General features: G+C 39.1%; 1 long non-coding RNA gene and 1 pseudogene across 1 annotated transcript; one reads left to right on the forward strand and one right to left on the reverse strand.

The window, feature by feature from the left end:
* Positions 1 to 12,017: 12,017 nt before the first annotated feature.
* On the reverse strand, positions 12,018 to 13,571 carry LOC112202869 (annotated as a pseudogene).
* Positions 13,572 to 15,516: 1,945 nt separating this feature from the next.
* Positions 15,517 to 18,239, forward strand: LOC112202870. The gene is made up of 2 exons (XR_002937594.2): positions 15,517 to 16,913; positions 17,770 to 18,239. It is a non-coding gene; the product is annotated as an uncharacterized LOC112202870 (long non-coding RNA).
* The last annotated feature ends 4,003 nt before the right edge of the window (positions 18,240 to 22,242 follow it).

The following is a 22,242-nucleotide window of genomic DNA, read 5'->3' on the forward strand; positions in this document are numbered from 1 at the left end:
ATAAAAATGTGTGTAATCATAAGTACATCCCTTGCAACAAGAGCAAGGTTTGGATATTTGCAGACGTTGATCTTCCACCAATCAAGCAACTACCAATCATCATCTCTGGGATTCTCTAAAGGATCAAGTAGATACATGTCAACTTCACTCTCAACAACAATCTCGTCCGATTCAGCTACGGTTCTTTACCAACCTTCTAAAATCTCAGCCATTTTCCCGGACATTTTATTGGTCTTCTCCTTGGACTTGGAAGATGTGGCTGTTGCTTTTGTGATACTAGAAACAACGCAGCTTGTTGCAGTACTACTCCTAGAACTCTTTGAAGATGCATTGCTTGATGATCTATATAGATCTGTTAAGGATACCAACAGCTCCTTCACATCATTGGCCTTGGCCTTTGCTTCGGCAGCATCAAACTAGAGGTGAGTTAAGCAAATGTGACTAATGTTCTTCAACTTGAACCTAGGATCCAAGACAAGGGCCATTAACAGCAGCTGGTTCATATCATCAATCGTTCCAAAATACTTTCTAAAGTTTGCTCTCATCTTCACTGCCATCTCCATCATTAGCAGTTAAGTTTCACTTCCATCACTCATCTTCGGAGGCACAAAGAGTGCATCAATCTCAGCTTCGATTACTACAATGTCATGAAAAGTTTTATGAGCAGTGGGGTGTTTGGTTGCACTAATTCTCATTGTCACATCGTAAAAACCCCTCAAGAACTTCACAAAGATTTCAGCTTTATCCCAATCTGCACATATTGGTGGGCCAACTCTTTTTCTCGGTTGAACTCCTTTTTTTTGAACTTGTATTTCAACCTCTTCTTCCTCCCCAACCTCTTCATCTTGATCAAAATAGTCATTGTACTTTACTGCTTCCCTCATCAGCCATCCGATCAAAGGCTGGCTTCACCTCCAAAGCTATGTCAAGCATAAAAAAGGTGGAATTCCATCGTGTTGGAACATCCAAAGCTGGGATTTTTTTTAGAATCTATGTGGCCTTCCAGCGTCTCCTTCTCAACACAATCCTTGAAGCAGTCCAATCTATTAGAACTACTTCTAATATATTTCACGGCATTTCGGAATGCAGTTAGCTTCTATCCATAATTCTCAAACCAGCCCTAACTATGATGTTCAAGATGTGAGCCAAACACCTCACATGCATGAACTTGCCACCAAACATGGGGGAATTCTTCCATCTAGCCATTTTCCTTTGTAGATACTCGATTTCCACCTTATTTACACTAGCATTATCAACTGAAACAGTCAAGACTTTGTCTATCCTCCACTACAGCAAGCATGTTTCCAACAGCTTCCCAATCGTGTTGCCTTTGTGGTCGGGAATTACACAAAAGTTCAAGATTCTCTTGTGCAAATTCCAACCACAATCTATGAAGTGTGCAGTTAACACCATATAGTTGATGTTCTGTATAGATGTCCAAGTATCTATTGTTAAGCACACTCTATGGTCCCTCAAGACAATCTGAAGCTCCTCTTTCTTCTCCTCATACATCTCCAAGAAATATCTCACTATTTTTCTCCTAGAAGGCACTTCAAATCTTAGAACTGCTACCTTGCAGAAGTACCTAAACCCTTCATTCTCAATGTGGCTGAATAGCAATTCATCAATAACTATCATTTGAGTCGCAGCTTTAACACAATCTTCTTGTGTCCACCCTTTATTCACCTTCAAGCTAGGTTCAGCTCCACCATCACTAATCAATAGCCCTTGTGTATCTTCTAAATTCTCCCTTCTAGGATACTTTTTACACACTTTTTCAATATGTCTACGCAAAGTACTTGTTCCATTAACCGAAGAATCAGCAGCAAGGTCAGTGGCGCAATACTTACATTTAGCCCGTTTCTCAAATCCACATTCCTCTTCCTTCCCATTTTTTCAATGTAGACTGTTCTGTCATAGTTGTCATAATGATTCCACACATTTGACCTCGGGGCAGCCTTCTTCTTTTTATTTTCTCTTCTTCTCTTTTTCAAGTTTTTCGGCTCACCTCGGGATGACCGAGTTGCTGCTTCATCTTCTGCACCTAATGTAGCTTCTGTTTCCTTGGCTGGTTCATCAATCTCAGCTTCCTGTTGAACAGAAATTGAATCATTCCCAGCAACAGCCACTTCATCATTACCATCTTCTGAATGAGAACTCAACGAATGACTTGAATCTGATGAGGTGGCCATCAAATCTGAAATAGAAGCACTCAAGCTGTCAAGCACAAAGTCAAGATTCAGGACAGCAATTGCAACAATAATGCTTTCAAGTTTCGACTTTTAACAACAATTCAAGTTTCAAACTGACAAATACAAAATTTGCAATCAATGAAAGTTATGAAACAAACTGTCAAAAACTCAAAATGGACCATCGAAACAAGAGTTGGACAAATACAAAATTGAAAATCAATCCGATAGCAACTACTGAAGAATTCAACTATTCAAGAAGTAGAGAGGAGATTACCGTTCTTGACTTCTGAATGGCGACCTTAGTCTGGTAGGCTGGTAGCCTGTAGCAGTCCTCCTCTTCGGCTCCTCGTCCTCCTCCTCTTGATTTTGCGGAGCAGCTGAGGTCCTCTTCAAAATCGGAGTCGGAATTGGGAGCCAGTGGCCGTCCTCCACTCCTCCTCCTCTTGATTTTGCGGAGCAGGTCGAGCCGTCGATGTCCTCTTCGAAATCGAAGTCGGAATTGGGAGCCCGTAACCATCCTCCTCCTCGTCTATCGCCTACGTTGTCGTTTATGGCTGGAACTCTGGAAGAGTGGAGTTCAATCGAGGGCTCAAGGAAGACAAGTAGGGACTAGGGAGAGTGGAGAGTGTGAGTGTCGTATAACTGATCTGATTTAGGTCATTTAGGATTTTAGGGCCTCATCAATCACATGTGGTCATGTCCATACTAATAACATAGACCCTAAAAACTAACCAATAAATGAAGGACACATACACATCTTCGGGTTTTTCGGTCCACGAAGTCAGCCAAATTCTGGGACCGGGACCGGACCGGCAACACTTAGTAATGGGACCGAACCGGCCCGGATGCAGTTATTTTTAGTGCAAAACCCGGACCGGACCGGACCGGCTAGTCCGGATTGGTTCTTTCCTGTTTTTCTGTTTTTCAGTTATTTTTGCCCACCCCTAATGGTGGGGTACTCCTTCCACAGAAATTCTACAGTATGTTAATATATGACGTATATCCAATTATCACTTTTAGGACTTAATTACTCAAATGAGAACCTACTATAATTACCACTTTTAGGAATTAATTACTCAAATGAGAACATATTTTACATTTTTACTCTAACGATGACCTTATTTACCTTAATGATAGATAAAAAATGAATAAATTTTTTTTGACCTAGTCGTCTCTCTCTACTAGGGTTTATCGTAGAGTTTTTGCGACAAAACTTTTTCAACTTTGATCTAGAAGATCATGGCTACTGCTAATCTTGTCTCTGGCTCCAATGGCTCTGCTCGAGTGTCTCTTGGGCTAGCAGGGAAGGCGGCTTTGTAAGATGACCACTGGTACATGGTGGCAATGTTCTAAAAAATGGCCTAGGCGGGCACCTAGACACTAGGCGGTAAGGAACCGATTAGATTTTGACCTAGGCATTGCCCTTAGGGGCTGGGCTACTAGGCGTCGGCCTAGGCAGTGCCACTTGGGCGATGCTAGGCTGAGCCTAAGTGGGCTAGGCGGGGACTAGGTGGCCCTAAACCCTAATTTATTCTATATTTTGACTATTTTTATATTTATAATTAATTTTTAGACAGTAAATATTTTTATTTTTATTATTACAGGTCATAAAAATAATTTAAAAATTAAAAAAATAAAAACCGCCTAGTCCCCTCCTAAGCCTCTAGGCGCTAGTCCCCGGGTAATCGCCAGACTAGCGCCTAGCGTTTTTTAGAACCTTGCATGGTGGGTCGTCTGCTTGGACCTAAAGCTAGGTTCCCTTGTTTCAAAAGAACAATCCCATCCATTTGGCGTATAAGATCTGGTCCTTACAATCCAAGATGCCCGCGATCGTTTCTTGTTCCAATTTGACCATGAAGCTGACCGGAATCATGCTTTCCATGGTGATCTTTGGTTCTATAGGAATACCATGCTGTTGTTAGGTGAATATGATGGGATTGGCTTGATGGAGGCAATTCCATTGCGGAGTGTGGAGATATGGGTAGTGGTAAGAGGATTACTGGTAGCCCTTTGGAACAACGCCGCTCTAACACTTATCGGCGAAGCTATTGGACAAGTGATCCGGTTTGATCAACCAGCTCTAAGTCGTAAGGAGGAGGAGCAAAGAATCCGTTTGATTTTGGATACTTGTCATCGGGTTCGTACATGGATGTTGTTTGAATTTTCTCCCACAGTTGAATCGGAGATCACTTTGATTTATGAAAAGGTGAAGGGCTTTTGCAGAGACTGCGGATTGTTTGAACATGATGCTTTGGGTTGTGACAGTTTTCTGATGAAAGAAAAGGAGGAATTGTTGTAAAAGGTGCCAACAGTGGCAATGGTAGGTTCGTTGCTGGAGGGACAGAAGCTGGACCCTGGATCTGATTTTGTGTCAGGGAATTCCTTGGTGCAGAGGGATGGGGATGATGTAGGGATGGAGATGGTGGTGATTCCAGAATAGGTGGGGGCACAGGGGGCTACTGAGGTGCAGAATGGATTGCATGGGCTAGTGGAAGCTCATGCATCACACCATGATGTAGGATTAGGTCTAATAATTCCTGGTGCTCCTGCTGGTACTGAGCAGGTTCTAGCCGGTTTGAGTGATGGAAATTGCTTCACAAGCTAGGCTTCCATGGTGCCTTCCAAATCGGTGCCTAAATTGATTGTCTTAGACACTAAGAATGAGGAGAGGAAATTATATCCGAGTTTGAAAGTCTCAGAAACGGTTCTTCTGGGTTCAAAACGAAAAGCAGCCTTAGAGCTTACAAAGGTTGGGAAACAGTACCTTGCTTTTCCCACTCCTGAGTTGCAGGTGGACGAAGATACTACTTTGATGCTGCAGCATAAGAATGGTAAAATTATAGTGTCTCCCAAGAAAAAGAAGCTTGGGCGCCCTCGTGGAAACAAGAACAAACCCAAAGTGGCTCAGGTCCTTGAATTGGAAGGACAAGTGAAGAAACCTAGAAAATGGAAGAGCATGGTGGAGATTGATGGTGCGGGTAGCGTTGATGGGGCCGGCATTGTGACGGCACTCTCTAAATTGGATGGTGAGGTGAAGGAAGATGATGTGGAAGGGGAGTCTCCTCCCCTCATGTCAAATGTTATTTAATTTCTTTATAGGTCACAAAAATCAATTCCTCTAAGGACTCATTTTACTTTTCTTGCTTCAGGGGTTTTAGATTTTTGTTTGGAATAATGGTGCGTATCGGTATTAAAAGGTGGGTGTACTGGGGGTTTCCTGGGTCTTATTCTTGTTTAGAGTAGGTTTTAGGGTTCCCTAATGAACGATTCTCTCTGTCGACCCCACAAGGGTGTTTTGTTTTTGTATTGTTTGCTGAAGTTTATATAATGAGTTGATCTCTTTTCATCAAAAAAAAAATTGCCTTAATGATGACTTTTATTTAGTTACCTACTTTACTCTAACGAGTACCTTATTCACCTTAATGATAATTTTTTTCTAGTTACCACATGATGAGTTCTTAAAGAGGTAAATATTACATGAAATATGATATCTCTAAGAAATGTTAACATCTCCTTCCCAATGTCAGTTTGTTGTTTGATTTTAATGAAACTAAAGAGCTTTGATAGTGTGAATAATATGTAATAACTTCAATTCATTCAGAATGGTTTACAACGTTTTATACAACAAAGATGCTAATTCTATCCATAATTATAGGACTAACTATAGTAATACAAATCTCTTAATTAACTTGTGATGATACAGAAGATCCTAATAACGAAGACTCCAGATCATATGAGATTCCTTTCCTCAATACTCCCCCTCAAGTTGGAGTGTATGTTAATTACACCCAACTTGCTCAATAGTGCTGAAAATTGCTTCGAACCCAGCGGCTTGGTGAACAAGTCAGCTGGTTGTTCCTTTGTTCGAATATGCATGGTTTTGACTAGCCCCCTCTGTACTTTTTCCCGCACAACATGGCAATCTATCTCAATTTTCTTTGTGCGTTCGTGGAAGACGGGATTTGATGTTATATGAATGGCAGCCTGATTATCACAGAACAATTTAACTGCATGTGCATGTTTAACATTCAAATCTCTTAATAAACTTCAAAGCCACGTAATCTCACAGCTTGTTGTTGCCATAGATCTGTACTCCGCTTCTACACTAGAACTAGATATTGTTCCTTGCTTTTTTATTTTCCATGAGATGGGTGCATTGCCTAAGAAAATACAGTTGCCAGTAGTTGATCTTCTTGTGTCCTTGCAACGTGCCTAATCTGCATCACAATACGCCTTGATCTCCAATTGTCCGGTGGAAGGCAAAAGTATTCCTTATCCTGGTGTCTGCTTAACATATCTCAACACCTTGTAAGCTGCATCTAGATGAGTGATGAGCTCGAAATGAGTTCTCAAAATTAACCCTGTTGACAGTTGTTAGTATATAGCAAGTAGGGATCGTTCTATCCGGAGATTGAGGGTGCTCCTGTCATTTATACGTCAAGAAAAGAATATTAATTATAGAAATACAATATCTACGAAAATTACAAAGAATTAAGAGGGGATTTTGAAAATTTGTGTCTAAATCTAACTACTAAATATTATACAAGTCATCAAACAAATCTGAATCAAAGTAGAAGTAGATGAATGGAGGAAGTAGAGATATAATTAACAACCATTAACACATTAAGCAGATTATCAAACATAATTTCGAATCAAACATATCATAGAAAGAAATCAATCAAGAACAAACCATGAACGCATGCATAAGTTCTTATTACTTCCCTTAATTAGATTAACTAGATGAACGCACCATAATTAACCCTATTAATCATGCAAAGCTAGTGAGTGATCAATTCTCCAACAAAACACAATTAACGCATTAAGAACATGTGGAAGTTTGATTGATTTAAGCAAAGACGACAAGTTAGAACACTAATCTTATCATGCAAAGCTCATTGTTGATTTACCTAAGGAATTATAGGTTTTCCACTTAGCAATTAAGATCTAGAACGCTAGCATATCTTAATTTGGATGCAATTACATGCTTATAATTCTAAGTTGCGCACCAAAGAACATAATCACATAAAAGGTGGGATTGAAGCACAAAATCAACAAACAATCACGACATATATGAAACTGAAAATTATAATATGAAAAACCTAAAACAAAACATGCTTCATGGTTATTGGAAATCAATCTTTAACATCCAAACTTTAATCTAACAAGAATTAGAAACATCCAAAATAACAAAACAAAAATCTGTTTTGAATTACAAGAAAAGAAAACTGAAATCAAACTAGAAAAGGACATGGTTACACTTTTGAAGATCTCAATAACGCAAGAAAGCTTCAAAGGTGGTGGAGGCAAGATGTTGTTGATGGAGCTTGATCACGACTTCTTGACTTGAAGAGAGGATGATGAAATTTTGAGAGAGAAAAGGGGAGGATTGCGTATTTGATTCAGGGTTGATGATATTTTGAATGAGAGAATGTATATTCAATGGTCGTTGTTGATGCTCCTATTTATAGGAGGATGACAACTTAGTCTCCAAGTCTTCAAGAATAATCCACACAGCATTAGCCAATCAGATAACGCCACAACAGCTCTACTATGTCATCCAACCAATAAGAAACCTCCAATTTAGCACCTTGATTTAGGGAGATTATTTTTGAATTAATTGCATAATTATTTTCTGATTTATCTCCTCAATTTTCAGCCAAGAATGAATGTGGACATCAAAGAATGTATCTGGTTGCACCACATAGCTCCAACCAACGAATTAATGTCACATCAGCTCTGCCATGTCACTCAACCAATCAGGAAGCTCCAAAATAACTCCATAATCTTTCCAAATATATTATTGTTGATTTTCCCAAGATTTAATCTGATTTAATCTCTTAATTTTCGGCCAAAATAATCTTGAGTGAAAATAGGAATGAATATGGACTTGTTTTGGACCTGTTCTCCCTTAAATCTCTCCATGGCATCATTATCCTTGATCCTCTCTTGATTTTTGACATTAACTCCATAATTTCCCATGCAAAAATCAGATTTAATCTTCCATAATATCTCCAATGTCATCTTTTTGGCATGTGGTCTCCTAATGCCTTCTGGTTTCCTAGCCTCATCAGGATTCCTGCGTTGACTGGGATTCCTAGTTGGACCAGGAAAACTCCATTTCCTTATTTCTGCATCTTTTTAGCTCATTTCCTGCGTTTGAAGTTCATTTCTACCTAAATACAACAAAGTAAGTTAGAAATGACATTGTTAAAGGGATAACTAAGTAAAATGTAGGGAAAATGATACTAAAAACATAGAAAATATTACTCCGATCAATGAGGTTGTCTAGGGTTATCCATAAATTGACTTAGGATATGTACAGCATACACGAGGTCTGGTCTCGTGACTGTGAGGTATATGAGCCTTCCAACTCATCTGCGATACTGAGAGGCATCCTTTAAAACGACCCCTTCACCTTGTGTTAGCACCAAGTTCTGATCAATTGGGAATCGAGATGGTTTAGCGCCTAGGAAGCCTGCATCTTCAAGGACCTCTAATGCATACTTTTGTTGACATAAAACAATGCCTTGCCTGGACCTTGCCACCTCTATTCCAAGGAAGTACCTTAACTGACCCATATCTTTGAGCTTGAAATGACTTACAAGGAAGTGCTTTGTCTCCATAATGTCTTTTAAGTTGTTTCCTGCCAGTATAACATCGTCAACATAGACTAGCAAGGCTGTGAATCTACCTTGAGTGTGTCGGACGAAGAGTGAGTAATCAGACCAAGAATGATTGAATCCGGCGGCCTTGAGAGCACCAGAAAGTTTCAAAAACCATTGCCTCGATGCTTGCTTGAGGCCATACAATAATTTGTGTAACTTGCAAACTCTATTCTCCCCCTTTCTTCCTAAATTTGGAGGCAACTTCAAGTACACATCTTCATAGAGTTCACCGTTAAGGAAAGCACTGTTGACATCTAGTTGATAAAGATGCCAACCTTGAAGAGCTGCAAGGCTGAGTAACACTTGAACTGTTGTTAGTTTGTCCACTGGAGCAAAAGTCTCGCGGTAATCAATCCCTGCAACTTGACTATAACATTTTGCAACCAAACGAGCTTTATACCTCTCTATTGTGCCATCTGGGTTGTGTTTGATCTTGTAAACTCACTTGCAACCAATTGGTTTCTTGTCAGAGGGGAGAGGCACCAAACTCCATGTCTTGTTTTCTTGAAGAGCTTGAATCTCTTTGTCCATAGCTTCTCTCCATCGTGGTTCAAGGACAGCCTGAGAGAAAGATCTAGGTTCCTTTTCGAGTGTAATGTTAACAGTGAAAGCTTTATGTGTAGGAGAGAGTCTATCATAGGATAAAACATGAGCAATAGAATGAGGGGTACCTGGATGAGTAATCTTGCTCGTGGAAGATGATGGTGCAGTACGTGAAGGAAGGGCTGCCTCAATATGAAATCCTTGCAATGTGGTTGGAGTTCTAGTTGGCCGTGATGATCTTCGTGGTTGTGGCAATGAAGAATGAGGTATTGCATCTTGGGATACGGATAAGTCTGGTGGTGACGTATTTGGAAAATGAGATGGTGGAATATTTGAATCCGAGTGATTTGTGGGATTAGAATCAAGATTTGATTCCGAGGGATTTGAGAAGATTTGATCGTCATCGATGTGAGGTGAGGTAGATAAAGAAGGAAAGAGTTGAGGAGGTGTTGGAGAACTAACAGAAGGTGAAGATATGGAGAGTTTGGATTGATAAGGAAACTCGGTTTCAAAGAAGATGACATCTCATGAGACTAACATTTTCTTATCTTTCAGGCTATAGACTTTATATCCCTTTTGACCATGAGGGTAACCAAGGAAGATACACTCAGTAGAGCGTGGATCAAACTTGCTGGGCTGGAGTGGATGAGTAGACACAAAGCAACGACAACCAAAAACATGCAAATGAGAGTAGTTTGGTGATTTGTGAACTAACGTTTCAAAAGGTGTTTGACCTTGCAAAATTGGTGTCGGTGTCCTATTTATTAGATAGGCAGCGGTGAGTATGGCATCCCCCCAAAATGGTTTAGGCAAGTTTGATTGAAAGAGAAGTGCACGAGCAACGTTCAACAAGTGCCTGTGTTTGCGCTCATCGACGCCATTCTGTTGGGGCTTGTTGATGCAACTGGTCTGATGTAAAATACCCTTGGAAGAGTAAAATTGTGTGCATTTAAATTCTGGACCATTGTCACTCCTAACAATTTTTACTCTTTTGCCAAATTGATTCTCAACTAAATTGACAAAGAGAATGAGTAGGGCTCATGTTTCTGACTTGTGATGCATGAGATAAACCCAAGTGCTTTTGGAGTGATCATCAACTATGGTTAAGAAATATTGTGCCCCAGAAAGAGATGGGACGTGGTAGCCACCCCATATGTCCACATGAATCAAATCAAAACAAGAATTACTAGAAGAAACACTCAATGGAAAAGGTCTTCTAGTTTGTTTAGCTAAAGGGCAAATGGAACAAGGACTTGCATTGCAAGATTTATTTTGCAAAAAGGGAAATAATAAAGACACTTTGCTAGATGGATGTCCGAGCCTTTGATGCCATAGATCATGTGTTTTAGTGTTCACCACATTGCACGTTCCTTTCTTTGGCAGATTGAGACAGTAGAGTCCCTCACTTTCAGTTCCAGTCCCAATCATCCTCCCCGATTGAAGGTCTTGTATGAAACAAACTTGTTTAAGAAATATGGTGATATAAAAGGAATCAAATGCAAGTTTGCTGATGGAGATGAGATTTAGGTAAAACAATGGGACACATAGAACATTGTGAAGGACAAAGTGTGAAGAAAATGACACTGTCCCAATGTGAGAAACATGTAATGTGGTACCATTGGGCAACTTCACTGTACGATTGTGCACAAGTTGAAAAGATGTGAGGAAAGCCGAATTACAAACTATGTGGTCACTAGCCCCACTATCTAGGATCCATGTTACATCTTTATTATCTTGTGAAAGGGCAAATGCTTTACCTGAGAGCTCCTCATAGTTAGGAATGTTACCAACAAGATTGGCTGAAGGCTGTTTGATTGAATTCAACTTCTCTAGTAGCAGGTGGCCATCATTGGAATTCTCCCATGGTTTTGAGGTCTTGGAAGAGCTCTGGTCTTTCTTGTGTTTAATGACCTGTTGTTCTTCGTCACCAGCCATGAGGTATTTTGTTTGTGTAGATTTCTAGATTCTCAAGAGCGATTGCTCTGATACCATAACGAGATTTGATACTGTGAATAATATGTAATAACTTCAATTCATTTAGAATGGTTTACAACGTTTTATACAACAAAGATGCTAATTCTATCCATAATTATAGGACTAACTATAGTAATACAAATCTCTAAATTAACTTGTGATGATACAGAAGATTCTAATAATGAAGACTCCAGATCATATGAGATTCCTTTCCTCAATAGAAACCACTACATATATACTCTTTGATTGTAAGTTTTTTAATTTATGAATGACATCTCATTTTGATTATAAAAAAAAAATAGTTATAATTCAAGTGCCCCATCTTTTGGAAAATCCTTGCCATTGGAATGAAGACATCATTCTCTCAATTTTAGCAAAGTCGACATGCTGTCATCAATCTCATTAAGAGAAGCCTCTATTTGTTGTCATCAACTTCAAGAGAAGACGAAGAAGAACTACCATTCTAACAAACCAAGCAATTAATCTACTTCCGCAATCCTTGGCTTTCATTCAAATAATAGTTTCGAATGTGTGTGAAGAGGTTAGTTAATTATTTAAAATGTGAAAATTTTGCTGTATTTGCTGAGTTTATATGGCAACACCCTTTTTTTTTTCCTTATAACCTTAGTCAACACAAAATTGATGAACAAAAATTACTTGAATAACTCTAATCAAGTTCAGGAGTGAATCATAGCAATACCATAGTCAACAAACTTATTTGGAAGCTCAATCAAAAATCAACCAAAATAGCACTTAAATACTAGTTCTATCAGTTGCTAGATGTGATCATATAGGTGTGAAAACCCAACATGTACACCTTCAGCACCATGATGGTCCAGACTCTAGGCCCTAGTCAATTACGAGCTACGACCTTCAATCATATACCCTGCAAACTCAATTACTTACTACTCTTCCTATGTCGTCGATGTCGCTTATCATCCTCATCCGATGACTCATCTCTCTTTCTTCGTTTCTCCTTTCTTCTTTTCTTCCTATCCTTTTCAGAATCTTCTGAATCATCATGTTTCCTCTTTCTGCTTCTCCTCTTCTTTGACCTTCCTCTCTTCTTCCTCTCCCCAGAATCTGTATCTGAACCATCAACATCCGAGTCCTTGACTCCTTGTTCTTCTTTTCCAGCTTATCCTTTCGAAAGCTCTTTTTCCCATAACTTTGAGCAATGAGCCTCTCCATATAAGAATCATAATCCGAATCTGAACTCTCAATGTCTTCATCCTCATCCTCACTATCAGTCTTAACAACATCTTTTCCCTTCGCTTTACCCAGCTTCCCCTCCAACTTGCCCAACTCAAAAGAAACATTAGTCTGGATAACTTCAGGGGCCTCCTTCTCCTTGTTCTTAACACTCAGAAAGTTCCTACATTGATAGGTGAGGTGCCCAACCCGGCCGCACCTCTTACACGCCCCACGAACCTCGTCAGAATTCTGCCCCGTTATACGAACGAGTTGGAGAAGGCCTTGATAGCTAGCATATGCATTCGCAGCATCTGGTTTTGAGTTTGACAAATTCGGCTGACGTGCATAGGGATCATACCCAATTCTACTCTACCATATACCATGAGTTTGAAGAGCAACACTATTGTGTATCCGATTGGGGGCATGCGAACCCTTCCTGCGGTGGCCAGCATCTTGAAATTCCAAGATGAAACCCTAAAAAGAAACAAACTATTTAAATTCTCAGAAATTACACAAACAAAAAAAGAAAATTACTTGAATTTAAAAGCCCCAAGAGAACACAATTAGTCCTCAAAAGCACTAATACATATCATCGCCTGAAAATTTAAGCAGAAGAATCTGATGGTTTTTAGAAGGTAAAGAAGGTTAGTTCTTAGGACAATGTGTGAAAGATTTGTTAGGACAAGGGTGTTAAGTTGAGAACTTGGAAGTTTGAAACGGAGGAGATGTTTTGAGTTTAGAAACAGAGGAGATGGTTGTAAAACAGAGGAGCTGTGGTGACGTTGGTTAATTCATTACATTCATACAAGGCTTAATTGATACATATATATAGAGACCAAGTCCACCGACTTTCTTAATTAACCGACCTTCCCTATGTGGTTAGTTGCACCGACTTGACATATGTGGTTAATTACTAACCACTCACTAATAGATAATTCTAGAACACACTACACATGATTAAGTAAAAGATTATTCTAGACTAAGACATGTTCTAGACATATGATCTAGATAGCTAGAGATAGATCTAGAAAATTCCGATGTGCATTAGTTGATTTAACATAATCTAATTCCGATTCAATAGAGGAGGAAACAATTACCAGCGTACAATTTATTTTGTTCTTTCCTCGACCGGGAAAAAAAGGGTATATCCCTACGGTGGAATGTAAATTCTAGGGTTATCTTACACGAACCTTGATGGCAGACGACTCTGGAGAAAAAGCGTTTAACTATGAACTGATTGAAAGAAGGAAACCGCTTATTAGTTAAATAGATTCGACCAAAATTGAAAACCAATTGCCAAGAGGTCTTGCGAAGCGACATCGTTCGCTGTAGGGCCTCTGTCCAAAGAAAACAAATTCTTTGCGAGTTGTGCCTAGCTCGAGAGGCCCTAACTATAGAAGGATCTAGCTCTTAGAAAGAAATCGGACAACTATAATGGGATGAAATGTTAATTGATGATATGTCTGCATGATATATGGAGTGTGGTATTCGTTTTTAGTCACTTAAATAGAGCAAGATTTTTTATCAGATCATGTATTACATACATGCAAGATGTTAATGAAATTCATTTTCTGATAAGGAAAAACAGTTATTGGATAATACAGTACCTAGCGTCCTAGCTTTTTTTTTTTTTTTTTCATTACATATTTACATACTAATTGCAGTCTCACTAGTCTGGGAGTCACTCACTCTCTTAAACAAGTGGCTTCATGCCTTCAGCCTAACCTATCTAGGTTGGAAATTAGGGCACAATCAAATAAAATCACAAAGCAAATCAGGAACTCTCGGCAAGAAAATAAATCAAACTCTCTTTGATAAAATTCAACATTGATTGTGGTCCTCTCTCGTCATAAACTGTCATCAGTAGCAATGATTACACTTGAGGGGTGCGATACTATTCCATACTGTTGGAGTAAACTGGCGCTAAATTATAAGGCTGCATAATAGAAATGATATGACCAACTCCATACATATATCAAAGTCTGGATGGTTCTTAACTACGCGCTTTCCCTGCAATGACCTGGAAAAGTCCGCAGGTCTTTGCTGTCAATTACAGCTCAGGAAGGTGAGAAGGAAAAGAAGGAAAAGTAAAGAAAACGCGTCTACTTAGCGCCACGCGATTTACTTTCTTACACTTTCCTTTTCGTCAGGTTACTTTCTTACACTTACAGGGCAGTTTCTCAAGTCCACACTTTGAATTGCCAACTGAAGGAAAGTAAATCCCTGCACACTTCCTTGTTGCCATATACCACTTAAGTCCACACCCTGGCCAGTCAAAAACCAAAAGAAGAAGAAGGACATAACTCCACACCAATTGCTTAACAAAATGTAACTATAGGACCGGGTTTGGCATGTTTTCAATGTTAGTCTTCATTTTGGGAAGTCACTAAGATATCGTTGAACTAGCATATACCACCTTATTTTCTGAGATTGTCCTAAATTCCTTTGGGGAAGGGTCTTAATCTACACCAATTCTTAACCATGTTAATTTGGTGCTGCATGGGACTGTGGAAAGTAAGATTATCAAAATAGTGATATTTAATGGTATTGTATTGCATTGGGTTAAATACATATTACAATACTCGATGTTAATTTTAAAATTGTAAATACCACAGCTCAAAAGTTTAAAAATAGGGTGGCTAGTTTTTATATATTTTCTTTTAGCCTGATTTAGCTAGTTTAAAAACATTACCGTTTGAATATCGATTTTAAGATTAAAACGTATCAAATTTGAAACAATAGGAAAGGAACTTCCCACGGAAGCAAAAGAATGCGAACTCCAAGCCACAACAAAGATTCACTAAAACCCTACTTTCAAAAGATTACAAGCCACTACGATCAATTTGATAGATAATTTATTAGTAAAGTTCACAGATAAATGAATTATACGCCAAGGCCCCACAACTTTAGGAAGGAGCGAAGAAAAAGAAGGAAAGAAAACGCGTCTAAAGCGTCACTACGCGGTTCTCTCTCTCTTTCATAATTTACTTTCCTCCACTCTCTGGCCATTCACTCTTAATTTTTCAGGGAGGTTTCCTCTGCAACTAGCTTTCATTTTCCTCGTCCAGTTTTCACAGTTCACAGTGGATTTCCCTAGGTCACAGTGACCTTTATTTTCGATCTTGGTGGTTTCCAATGGCTTTGAGCACCCACAGGGCCTCCTCATCTCGTGATTGGGCTGAACCACCTCCCCAGTGGAATTTCGATGTTTTCTTGAGTTTCAGGGGTGAAGACACCCGCACGGGTTTCGTCTCCCATTTATTCCGCGAACTGCAGTACCGGAAAGTATTTAAGACTTTCAAGGACGACCGAGAGCTTGAGATCGGAAGGGTTTTTAGAGCTTTCCAAGTGTTTTGTAGATTATGCCAAAGGGCTTCCATTAGCTCTAAAAACTCTGGGAAGTTCTTTACCGGAGGTGCAAAAGGCTTGAACAATTACCGGATCTCCCATCGAATGAGGACTTAAACGTATATGCAGACGATTGTGATTCCTTAAAAATGTTGTCAGAACCGTCACAGCAGGGCAGATTCCCCAAATTGACGCACTTTAATTTACGTGCTGTCAATTGCTTTGGTTTGATTGACAATGAAGGCTTCAATAATGGAATATTTTCAATGCTAAGGAGATTGGCCGCTCAGGTATTCTCTCTCTCTCATATTGAACATGGATAATTATTTCTTTGGTATAGGGGGATCTCTCCCGATTCTCTTCACTCATTCGAATACCACCACCGCGGTACGTCATTCCATATTGTAAGTCCTGGAAGTAAAATTTCAGACTGGTTCGATACTCAAAGCGAAGGAGATTCATTGACTGTGGAACTGCCTCCGGATCGGGAATCATGTACATCAGAGTGGATGGGCATTGTGTTTTGTGTTGTTTTTGCCGGTAAGAAAGATCCTATCGCTCTCGAGGCTCCTATATTGGCAATTCAATGTTTATCGCCTTGGATTGTTACCTGTCCGGCTTTGCCAAACCATCGAATTGTTACCGATCCGGTTTTACCAAAACATACGATGGGAGATCATCTTTGGGTGTTTTTTATCGGTCGTTGTCAAATCCAGGATACCACAAGCTGCTCTAATAGGTTCTCATTCAAGCTTAATCACGGGATTAACAATCCTATTCCATGCTCGTATTGTGTGAAGAGCTGTGGGGCTCGATTGTTGTACGAGCAAGATTTGAAAAACCTCCTCAATGGAACAACCAACATCTTGTGAATATTGTGACAAGGACGAAGCAGAGGAAGGGGAAGGTCCAAGATGTGCAATTGCAAGTGGTAGCCCTACCAAAGAATCATTTTTCAAAAGACTCAAGGCATGAATACTAATCGATCCATGGGGAGGTATGTTTATGTGATTTATATAAATGGTTTATGTCTAATGTAGGTTCCATTAACTGATTAACCCAGTCCCCCTAATTTATATTTGTGTATCCGTATATAAAAGGTTCATCAACCAGTAAAGCCCTAAGTTTGAGATTGCCTTTATATGTGGCTCAAATATCCAAATAATTAAACTTATGCATTTCTCAAAAAAAAAAAAAACGTAGTTGTGTAAATTGTGCTAACAATACCATGTTGAGTAATTGTTGTAGTCATAATTCGTAACCTCAATAAATTGTTTATGTTAAACATGTTTTTCCTCATTTACAGACTTATTCTCATGTAGACTCTTGTAACTTTTGTTTTGTTTCAGAAAGTCTATCTTTGATTGGTATGTATTTATCCATGCATGTAAGCCCTTTTCTTTCTAAGGAAAAACCATTGACTCATCATGTTTTGTTTTAAACCACAAGCATTGCTGTTACTGCATTGCTGGATTACTACTTTGCTAGGTATATCAATGTCGCATAGGTTCCTACATTGGTTTAAGTATCCTTAATTTATGGACAATCTACCCAAAACATCGTTGTCCTGTAAGAGGAAAGTTATATACAAAATTGCATACACGAATAAACTTCTTGGAATCTTATAATCCAATAGTTTAGATTCATCACTCCCATATTCATGGTTATTCATGCTACAACCAACATAGTAACAATGTGATGACATTAATTCAAGTTGTGATTAGTTTTTACTTTATTTTTTATCTTTTGTCAAGGATTATTAGTTTATACTCTGTAGCAGAGAGTATTTATAAGTTATGAGATATGTGGAAAATACAAATACCTTAACGAGTTGTATTCATCTTATGCTACAGGAACTACCTCTTTCTGGTTCTGATTCTCGTACAGCTGGGCTGCTAGTGGTCTCTTTGGCGACAATGGTCTTCCGCTATTCTTCCTTTCAGTACTTGAGGAGCCCATCCACCACAAGATTTGTGGAGCATTGGCCAGGGCTATCTCTGCCTCCGTTAGGATGCCATGTTGCTGCTGTGAAGACAAGGCTGATCAAGATGTTGCTTTGGTTGGTTTGAAATTTCTCTTCCATATTCCATTTCATTTGTTGTCCTCATTCCTTCTAACTGCTCACATTCATTCCTACAAATAGTAAATATTGTTGCAATTTTTAGTGTCCTGTAAATTAATTTTCTAAGAGTAATGAGTAGAAGACTAGAAGTAGAAGTCTAGGACCATGATCCAATTCAATGCTTACTTTCTATGTTCTCTTTCATGAAATGTTAATGCATAATGCCCGTGAGATATCATTACATTCTTTACTAACGTTCTATATATATCTATCCTCTTTTATTACTGCAATATGTAAATCATTCCATATTGTCTCTGTATTTCTAGAATTCTGTGTTCAGTTAGCTACAAAATATGGAAAATGATAGTATTGTGGTGTAGGACTAAAGGCAGGGGTGGAGGGAGCATAGCAGCAGCGTACTCTGCTGCACCCCCTGAACCATAGAAAAGGGCAAAAACATACATGTAACTACTGATCTTGAATGTATTTTGTAGTTCTACTGAGACATTCCAAGGTCTAGTCTTTGGTCAAGTGCTTCTTGTTTCTAGTAATCCTGAAATGCATCTGTATGAGTTCATATTCTTGTCTTCATGCTAACTAATTTCTTAATAATGTGTTAATTCAAGTCAGACTTCTTGGACCTTAGAAGTCTTGTTTTTCTAGAAAATTTTCAGAAACTTCAATGAAGTGTGACAAGATCCCAACTATGAGGTTTTGACTTTACGTGATACGTCCATTAATGGTGTTTTTCCTTCTTTAAGTTTAGCCAGTTTCTGTATCAATGGGGTATGGCTTACTAGCTAGGTTTAGTTCTGGGTAGCAATTTTGGGTGTGTGAGGAATTTGGAATCTTTTTGGTCCAGAGTAATCAACATTGATTAGCAGTGGAAGAGGATCCGTGCTCTGTTTAATACTTATTATTTCAATACATAAAAAGTGACAAACTTTTGAGAAAATTGACTAAATTCTAATGTCATCAAACCAGTTTTCAACTACCAACAAGGGTTGGCAGGAATTTTTTTGCCAATCTTGCCTTGGTTGGCAGCCCCATCCAAGGGTTGAGCCTCAGAATTGTCAATTTATCTCTTGTTGGTAGGTTGCTGAATGCCAGGGTCTTGCGGGGCTTATGTGAGTGCTGGTGAAATGTGCCAACTTCATGAGTGTCTAAGTCATCTAGAGGCTTAATTGCAAATGTCTGCGGGTCCTACCACCTGACCAATTCAATGGGGTAGTGTGGGCTTTGGGACGTTGCGGGGTTTGTCTACTTCTAATTGTAAATCGGCTTGGAGACCAGATGTTTGTTGGTCTCTTGCCAAGGCCTGTCTCGGGTAATCGGGGCAAACAGTCGATCATAAAGTTTCTGTGTCGGGAGACTTGCCTCCCCCCTCCCAAATACTCTTTACCAAAAAGAAAAAAAACTAGTTTTCAACTTTCAGACTTTTACTTTAAAATATCGAGTCCATCTATCTGGCATTCCAAGAAATTCTTTGGTACAGGCTGACGTATAGGGAGTCTTCTCACAAAAGACCAGTCCATACCTTAAATTGCCAAATGGAGAGTAAATCCCTGCACGCTTTCTTGTTACCATATACCACGTAAGTCCACACCTTGGCCAGTCAAAACCCAAAAGAAGAAAAAGGACACAAGTCCACACCAATTGCTTAACAAAAGTATAGGATCGGGTTTGGATGTTTCCAATTTTACGTCTTCATTTTGAAAAGTCACCAAGATACCGGGCGTTCCTTTATTTCTCTAGTATTTTGCATTTAGTCCTATCTCAGTCTTTAGAAAGGAAGTAACCAGTGACCAAGTTCCAGAGCAAAACAAAAAACCAGTGACCAAGTTGAGAATTATCAAGCACACAAATGAGGGAAAGAAAAAAAAAAAAAAAAAAAAAAAAGGGAATAATACTCGGCACCTCTCACTAGTAGGGGTGGGCATGATGCACCAGAAATACAGTACTGCACCGTTTCGCACTGGAACAAAGCGGTGATGCTTCTCTCTCAAACCGCACCGCCCCGCATGAATACAGTGTATGGTTGAGGTTTCGGGTCCTAACCCGCCTAGTTAAAAACTTAAAACTACACCTCCCCACTTTTTTATTTATTTTATTTATATATTATTTTTCTGATTAGTTATAACTCCAAGTTTATGTAGGCTTGAGTGCACCTGATCAACAATTAGGCTTACCTAATAGCAGGACCTTTTCTCTTCAATCACTATTTAGTCTATTCTCTCTCGCCTCTCTCTCGACCTTCTAAACCCTAAATCGACCCAGCAATTAGGTTTACTATTTTTTTATTTTTTCATTTTGTTTCAGTTTTAGACAATTTGGATAATTTCTAACTTTGTTTTATTTTACCTGCATAGAATCAAATGAGGCTTAAAATAGTAAAAATTTGGCTCTCATTTTATGGACTTAAAAGGGTAAAAACAATAATCGGATTCAACCCGAAACCGAATCGCACCGCACTGAAAAATTTGGTAATCGGATTAATTGGTTTAGCATATTTGAAATGCGGTTGCAGTTTTTAAAATGGCCAGTCCGATAGAAGTGGTGCAGTTCTGGTTCCGGTTTCAACCCTAATCTGCATCGCCTCGCACCGTGCCCACCCTTAGCTATCACAACTACTTTGTTTATTTGATTTACTAATTTATTCAAACATTGGAAGAGAGTACACGCCATCGCCCCAAAGTCAGCGAAGTTGATCAGAAGAAAAGTAAGAGTCTTCTACTACTAGCCTTCCTTTAGCAACTTAGCTAATCAAGCATTCCTTCGTTTCCAAACATTCCCACTAATTCTCTTCAATTATTTCCTTTCATATAATTTGTTCTCCCTAGCTATTGATTTTCAGAGTAGTTTCCATAGTCTTACTTGAGGCTTTGTTTTCTTCTTTCGTTGGAAGCCAATGGTGTTGACCACCCAAAGAACCTCAACATCTTCTCTTTCAGCTGAATCAGCCTTTAGCTAAATCGGCTCGTCCATGGAAGCACGATGTGTTCTTGAGTTTCAAGGGTGAAGACACTCAGAATGGTTTCATATCCCATTCACACCACGAAATGTAACACTGGCAAGAAATTAATACTTTCAAGGACGACCGAGATCTTCATATAGGAGCAAGTATCTCTTTAAAGCTCTGCAATGCAATCAAAGAATCACATATTGCCATCGTTGTTCTCTTACCAAACTATGCCTTTTCCACCTGGTGCTTGGATGAACTTGCAAAAAATTTGGAATCCATGGAAACAAGGGGTAACACAGTTTTACCGGTTTTCTTTGATGTGGATCTGTCCGATGTACGGAATCAAGGGAGGACCTTTCCTGAAGCCTTGCTAAATATAAAGAAAAATTCAGTGATGATATAAAGAAGGTGGAGAAGTGGAGAGCAGCCTTGAGAAATGTGGCTAATTGCTCTGGATGGGATTCAAAGAATTATGAGTAAACATGCATTAACTACTACTTCCCCATTGTTTTATGTTTTGACTTTAGGTAACTACCTAGTCATATATAGAAGGGAAAATGGTCCAAACAGTGTATCACCTTTTTGCCATTCTAAACTTTAGTACCTCACTAGCTCACCTTCTAAAACTATCAGGTTGGTATATGAGGTTATCACCCCAACCCAATTTTGGTATCTGGAGCCGTTAGCTATGTTACAGTGCCATCATTTCAATGACATATACATTCCCTCCTTTTTTTCCTTTGACCAATTTGCCACCAATTTTGAAGTCAATGGTTTCCTTTGACCTATTTGCCTCCAATTTGGAATAGAATGGTTATTCCCTCCATTAGAGGACTAAAGTATATATCAGTTTGGTACCTCATATTTTGACCCCGACCCAAAAGAACTGCCACTCAGTTTTGAAGCTCTGTTTATCACACTATGGCACTATGGCACAAACTATACAACCAAACTGATAAAAACAACATGACCGGAAATAAAGCTTGCATTGCCACAAAGTTTCAAAGACAATTGTTGTCTCAAAAGGCACAAATGACATCAAATTTGGAACAGCAACATACAAAAACATATGTGCACTATGTGAACAAGACAAGAAACTGAAATAAAGAAAAAGAAATCCATTCTCATCCCAAAACAATTCTCTACTCATTTGAAGTAGCTGGTGATGGAGGGGCATTCTTTGGCTTGGGATTTCTTTGTGCAAGTGATTTGAACCTCCTATGCTTAAATTGGGGCATGGATGAACCTTCTTGAGAACTACTGGTCTGGGACTGCTGAGTGGGCAAAAATGCAGGCTGGGAC

This window comes from Rosa chinensis, chromosome 5, assembly GCF_002994745.2.
Source record: "Rosa chinensis cultivar Old Blush chromosome 5, RchiOBHm-V2, whole genome shotgun sequence".
In the NCBI taxonomy this organism is placed as follows: Eukaryota; Viridiplantae; Streptophyta; class Magnoliopsida; order Rosales; family Rosaceae; genus Rosa; species Rosa chinensis.